Source organism: Musca domestica, unplaced genomic scaffold, assembly GCF_030504385.1.
Source record: "Musca domestica strain aabys unplaced genomic scaffold, Musca_domestica.polishedcontigs.V.1.1 10, whole genome shotgun sequence".
Classification (NCBI taxonomy): domain Eukaryota; kingdom Metazoa; phylum Arthropoda; class Insecta; order Diptera; family Muscidae; genus Musca; species Musca domestica.
In genome coordinates, this window is record NW_026712115.1 from 8,698,080 (window position 1) to 8,705,975 (window position 7,896).

The 7,896-nt window shown below is 30.5% G+C and overlaps 1 long non-coding RNA gene across 1 annotated transcript; it reads left to right on the forward strand.

Moving 5' to 3' along the window:
* The first annotated feature begins 550 nt into the window (after positions 1 to 550).
* On the forward strand, positions 551 to 1,095 carry LOC131803983 (uncharacterized). The gene is made up of 2 exons (XR_009342854.1): positions 551 to 755; positions 815 to 1,095. It is a non-coding gene; the product is annotated as an uncharacterized LOC131803983 (long non-coding RNA).
* Positions 1,096 to 7,896: the final 6,801 nt, after the last annotated feature.

Sequence of the window (7,896 nt, forward strand, 5' to 3'; positions counted from 1 at the left end):
GGCTGTGGGTAACAAATATAACTAATCGGATAAAAAATATATATGGGAGCTATAGCTATATCTGAAACGATCTTCACCAAATTTGTCATACTAGCTTCTAGACTCAATTCGGTCGTAAGTGCCAAATTTCATCCCATTTGGGCAAATATTAGACGTTTGGTGCACAATCAAAGGTAAATCGGTCGATGTTATATATGGGAGCTATATCCAAATCTGAACCGATCTCGATAAAATTTAGCAAATGTATTTCTGAGCTGTATTTGATATATTTTCCCAAATATTGTTGTTACAGGGTGCATATCACGGCTGCGGAGGACAAAAATAGCAACTCGGATGAACAATATATATGGGAGCCATAGCTATATCTGAACCGATTTCGATCAAATTTGGCATACTTATTTTCATGCCTAATTTGGTTGTATGTGCAAAATTCCATACTATTCGGCTGATATTACACGTTTAGTGCACAATAAAAGGCAAATCGGACAATTTTAATAGGGTTTGTCCTTGGGCCAGAGAAATGTATTGTGCAAAATTTCATCTGTATACAATACAGCTTGAGAACAATATTATAAAAATATAATTTTTCAACAATGCTTGAGAAACACTTATGTTCCACAAACATTTCTCAAGTCTGTCCCTTGTTGACAAATTAGTTTTGATTTTTTGTGAAAATTGTCAGCAAGAAATTATTTTCTTTGGCAAAAAACAAAATCAGGCGAATTTAGGACCCATTTGTGGACCGAACCCTTAAGGTATGGATGAATAATAAATCCGGGAATCTTTCACATAAATTATTCCAATCCCATTTCAGATTGGAAGCATCAAAAAAGTTGCAGGAATTCAATAAATGTGTAGTCTTAGTGGAAGAGATGCAGAAGTTCAAATAAGGGAGAAGAAAGCGTCAGGGTATCAAGGCCACATGCGGCAGTGACTACTGGGATGTCCATCAAGAAAAAACGTTAAAAATGATTAAAAACTAAAAAAAATAATATTTTATACTATTACAAAAATAAGCTTATTATAATATTATTTTTGTAAGCTTATTCTACAATTTCAAGTATAAGCTTATAAATAAAGGTTCCGTTTCGATTATTCTATACTTGTTATACAAACATTTTTCAATGTTTTCTCAAGATTTTCTCAAGCTTAAGCCTTATGTTCATAAGCTTATTGTAATATTATTCTCAAGCCATTTTGGTATGTTGGGAAAGACTTTCTTTACTGATTTCTAAGTGTGCCCGAGTTCTGCCAATTTTGTGTATGTATTCATTGTTTTGAAAAATAAAAATAAAATATTTTTAAAATAAATTATTGGAAGAAACATAATTTGCGGCGCGCTTTTATGATATTAACCAGATTCGCCTCGGAATTGAGAGATTGAACTCTTAGGGTCATATTTTTGAGAGAACTTCCTTTCATTCATCTTTCGCCCTATTTGACGCATTTTAAAAATGAACAAAAAGTATAAAATGATTGAAAACAATGTGTCGGATATAATTTTGAATAATTCCAGCAGGAAGCGGGCATAGCCTCAGGACTGTATTTCTGTAGTTTTACGAAGCTGTCCTATCTCCTTATTGTACCATGGAGTAAAACGACTAGACAAATCTATGCATGCAAAGGAGAACAAAGTTAGATTCAGCATTCAATATTCCACTGCTAATAATTAACAAATTTAAATTGTTATCAAATCGTAAAAAGGACTCATGGCTCATGGCATAGCCAAAGTGGGCAACTTATTCTAAAGATCTCTATTAAATGTTGCGAAATATAGCTGAAAATATTGGGTCATCTTTGTATAAGGTTAAGGGTATTAAGGCTCTAAAAATTTTTGCTTTAAAACCCAAAGCCTTTGGAGTTTTTGACCTACAAACCGAGTTCAATTTTATAATGAAAGGTCAAAAGTCGGGCAGGGCCTACTATATGATACCATACACCATTATGCGTAATTAGTAGAACTCCCGAAACAAAAAAAAATAAAAACAAGTTAAAAAGCTGTAAGTTTGGCCAAGTCGAACCTTGAATACCATCCAACATTTGGAAAAAAATTAGTCATTTTCTAAAAATAAAAACCGTTAAAAATACGACGACGTGGACCTGCATAGGCAACTTTTATCATAATATTCAAATGCGAAAATTTAATAAAAAAAAATCGGTAAATAATGTAGCTTAAATCATCAAAATACCAAATTTGAAACAATTCCGGTGAATAATGTCCCTAAAATCATCAAAATATGGCGGCTATACCAAAACGTGGATCGTTGTATCTCATTTTCTATTCCAACCCTCCTAGACATAATACAAATTGGTCTGTCAAATTTTGAAGCGCTACGTCAAATAGTGTGGCCTGTATCTTGATTTCAACAGACAGATGCACATTGTTAAATCGACTTAGAATTTTATGCTGATTATGAATATATATACGACGTATATTTATGGATGTTGCAAACGGAATGACAAAGTTAATATACCGTCCTTTTTAAGGTGGAGGGTATAATAATTGGCAGAGGTATTTTCGAGCCGTATCTGATGTCCGGTATCAAATATCATTGTTGTGGAATGTATATTACGCATGTGAGGGAAGCCCTTAAGCCCTTTAGACAAAATTTCTGATACGGACCTTGGGACCTACAAAATCTTCGGAATCTTATACATAAACATATAAACAAAATTTGGAATCCAAAATCGATGAACTTACAAAGAAGATTGAAGCAAAAGACCAAAGGTCGATCAGGTAGTGAAAAGAAAGGTGTGTGTTGTTATCATTACATTTGTGAAGAACGAGCAAAGAAATGTGTGCAACCTTGTTCGATATCAACATATCATATACCGGACATATCATATGTATGTTAGTGACGGACATGAACTGCCAAGAGAGTATCGAGTATCAAGGTAACTAATTTATATTCTGATATCCTACTCCGAAGAGATTTTCACTAAGTTTGACGGATTCAGTTTTGTCTGATTTACAGCTCATATTTGAGCTGGTATCACACTTTTGGTGCACAATAGAAATCTAATCAGATGAAGATATGTATGGAAGCTATATGCAAATCTGAACCGATCTCCAAATTTAAATAAAATTTAGCTGAGGTATTTTTATGCTGTATTTGATAGTTGGCACCAAATATCGTTGTTGTGGAGTCTATATTACGGGTGTGAGAGACTTACTTACAAACAAATGAACAAAGATAATAATTCGCTGACAGTGTGGTTTTGGGTATATACATTAGTAAGTCATTCTGCGATTTTAACTTTCAAAACGCTGAAACATGTGTCTCTTTTGTATAGCTCTACTTTCGTAATCTACCGTGCTTTTTTGTAACTCCTCGAAATACTCATGTTAGACCAAACAAAAATGCTAGGTCGATTTAGCGATATCCGTCTTTCTGTCCGCCTGTTGTAGTCGCGCTATCTTTCAAACGAATTGAGATAGAAGGCTAAAAATTGGCATTGATGTGTATTCTGTAGGTTTTCGTATAGCCCCCATATAACTGTTCCTCCCAATATGCGATATTTTGATGACTTTAGCGACATTATTTCAAATCTCGTATTTAAAAATTTTAACACAAAATTTGAAGGCAAAAATTGCATATGCAGGTCCACGTATTCGTATAGCTTTACGTACTGTGCTTTTGGACGGAGTTTTTTTTAAGTTTTTCAAGTTCCTTCCAAATGGTGGAGTTCTGCCAACCTGAGCATAGCTGTTTTTCTTTTTATACCCTACACCACAAGGTGGTCAGGGTATTATGTCTTTGTGCATTTGTTTGTAACAGGCAGAAGGAAACGAGATAGACCCATAGTTCCTTTTGATGATCTGCATAGAATCACATTCTGAGTCGATTTATGCATGTCCGTCCGTCCGTCTGTCCGTCCGTCTGTCCATGTATTTTTGTAAACAAAGTACAGGTCGCATTTATTGCCCGATCCAGATGAAATTTTGCAAAGGTCTTTTGTTTGGCCTAAGGACGAACCCTATTGAAATTGCAGATAATCGGTCAAAATTTGGATATAGCTCCCATATATATCTTCGTCCGATTTGACTTTTATTGTGCACCAATAGTGTAATATCAGCCCGAATTGTATGGAATTTTGCACATACAACCAAATTAGGCCTGAAAATAAGTATGCCAAATTTTATCGAAATGGGTTCAGATATAGCTATAGCTCCCATATATATTGTTCATCCGATTTGTTATTTTTGTCCACCGCCACCGTAATATGCACTATGCAACAACAATATTTGGGGAAATATATCAAATACAGCTCAGAAATACATTGCTAAATTTTATCGAGATCGGTTCAGATTTGGATATAGCTCCCATATATAACATCGTATGATTTACCTTTTATTGTGCACCAAACGTCTAATATTTGTCCAAATGGGATGGAATTTGGCACTTACGACCGAATTGAGTCTAGTAGCTAGTATGTCAAATTTGGTTCAGATCGGTTCAGATATAGTTATAGCTTCCATATATATTATTCATCCGATTTGTTATATTTGGTACCCACAACCGTAATATGCACTCTGTAACAACGATATTCAGGGAAATATATCAAATACAGCTCAGAAATATCGTTGCCAAAGTTTATCGAGATCGGTTCAGATTTGGATATAACTCCCATATATATCTTTATCCGATTTCAAATTAATTGTGCACCAAATGGGCAATACAATTCCGAATTTAGTCCTTTGAACTTTAAATTATAATTATAATCATAGCGTGTATGATTGAATTCTCCCATAGAAACTTTTAATTGTTATGTGGAGCTCTACTTAATTAGCAAAGTGGTGTAGGGTATCATAAAGTCGGCGCCGCCCGACTTTAAGACTTTCTTTACTGGTTATTATTATTTTTAATATTCTTGTTATGATTATGATTATTATTACTATTATATTATTATATTATTATTATTATTATTATTATTATTATTATTATTATTATTATTATTATTATTATTATTATTATTATTATTATTATATTATTATTATATTATTATTATTATTATTATTATTATTATATTATTATTATTATTATTATTATTATTATTATTATATATTATTATTATTATATTATTATTATTATTATTATTATTATATTATTATTATTATTATTATTATATTATTATTATTATTATTATTATTATTATTATTATATTATTATTATTATTATTATTATTATTATTATTATTATTATTATTATTATTATTATTATTATTATTATTATTATTATTATATTATTATTATTATTATTATTATTATTATTATTTATTATTATTTATTATTATTATTATTATTATTATTATTATTATTATTTATTATTATTATTTATTATTATTATTATTTATTATTATTATTATTATTATTATTATTATTATTATTAGTATTATTATTATTATTATTTTTATTATTATTATTATTATATTATATTATTATTATTTATTATATTATTATTTATTATTATTATATTATTATTATTATTATTATTATTATTATTATTATTATTATTATATTATTATATTATTATTATTATTATTATTATTATTATTATATTATTATATTATTATTATTATTATTATTATATTTAGTCTTTATAATAATAATAGTCTTTACTTCCCTGTGGGATAAAAGTCCAGGACGAGAGAATGCACATTGGGACTAGAATTTTCTTCTAATTTGGTATGTCACATAATTTGAACTGTACCCTCTTTGCCTTCACAATTTTTAACTATCAGCAACAAAGCAAAATGTTTCATTTGAATAAACGCCTTGAACTTCCGTTTTAAATTTTTGCAAAATATGCCCATAAGCTGCACACAAGTGCAATTTTTTATGGTTTAATATTCGAATAACAAACCATAATTATGAGCAACATTTTTCAAAATACTTTAACGGCATATCCGTTGAAGGCATGCGTATGAACACTAAGGTGGATTGAAGTTGTAAGCTATGAAAATGTCCCCATTAGAACATGCATTTTAAAAGCAATTTTGTAACGTATAGCCAGCAAAATGTAATCCACATACTACCATTAGCTAGAAAGTTAAAAATCACTTAACAAATCCGTATTCTTACCTTACAAGCACCACTATATTGTAAAGTATGCGATCGAAACATTAGTACATTCTCTCTGCTCTCCTCAACTTTCACAAATTTAAGATACCAATTCATATAAAATGTTATTGTTATAGTATACTAGCTGGCCCGTTCCGCGTTGCCGGCCCGTACATTTAGTCTTTAATGCATATTTTTTAAAGCCTAATAGAACACAGATCTGAATTATGTAAGCGGCACATTTTTTGTTATAAGTAAAATAACTCCATAGTAATTTTTAAATAGAAATAAACATTCATGGAAAAAATTATAATAGATGATCACTCACCGTCGGTCTTAGATATTTTGAATAGGTTAAAAACCTATATGATATAGAACATCTATAATAACCCCATGTGGAAACTCAGCTCAATTTTTGGTATTGTAAAGAACTTAGCAACATTTTCCATTCAAATGAACTGTAATTTGGGACTTGTATTTACAACGTTTAGAATACCGTACTGTGTGGTATTTAGTTTTGTCCAACTCATAATTAGGGGCAGAATGATTTCAGAATTGTCAATAATACTTACTCTTCTACACCCATTACCGTAAGAATAATTTTAATTTCATGTTTCTGCCACAATTTCCTACTGAAAGTGTTTGACATTTCGGAGTTTATGTCATATAGACGTACATCCCTAATCTATGTTCCCAACCAATATTCTCTTGGTGATTACAAATTCAATAGAATACAAAATTTTCTTTTCTGACAACACATTGTTTGGGAAAGTGGACTTGGAGGTACAATAATGTAGGAACTATACTCAAATAAATGCCTATAAGGACAATTATCTGTAAGATGATTCTCTACCCCCGAGTAGCCTAAATACAATTTTTAGCCAAATAAATTGATGAATGTGGACAAGATGGACTCTACTCCGAAAATTGAAAATTTCATACGAAGAGGTTTTCTACCCCCTTAGAAACAAAGATGCCAAATAAAGATCTAAAAATTAAAAAAAAAATCACAAGACTCCGAAAATATCTTAAATCATATAATGGTTATAATAAAACGTGATCATTTTTTGAAAGTATGGTTTCTTCTCAAATTACCAACCTTTGCTGAAATGAGCATGCAAAATATGGTTAAAATGTAAACTATACTCGAAATCAGGCTGTACCCTTAACCGAGAGTCATATATCATGACCTGAGAAAGCGATTTAAGATATCTTGAAGGTTTCAGCAGTTTTTGGGGCTATAAATAAAAAAACAACAAACGTACAAACATTTTCCTCTTTTATAGATATAGATGTAATACAAACCTCCCCACATGATCCTTCGTTCTTCTCTTTTAGCAAACTAATATAAATTTTCTGAGATCTCATTGTTATAATTTCCGATTTTGACAATGGTTATTCAACGTCATATTGGTCGATCCACTCTAATGTGTATAAATGCATTCACTTTGTTACATTGTTAAGTCCTACTATAGTACCTAAGCAAAAACACCAAAGTTAATGTGGTTGGTTAGGCCCAAGACATGGACTCATCTTTACCGACTACGTGAAGAGGTATAATCAACATTACTGAAACAATGGAGTATTGTTTTTGTTGTTATGGAAAATAATTTACATGTTTTCCAAAAGCATTCAATGTTCACTTAGGCATATAAACGTTTATTATTATACGAAGTTTACTTAAATTGTAAATCAAAATTCATGAATTAGGTGTAGATCAGATTAAACATTTTTATGCTGGAAATGAAAATCGAATTGAGGAAGTAAAAGAAATCTAGACATAATATATAGACTTCATATAGAAAACCGAAAATTTCCCGAACCTCAAAGCGGTA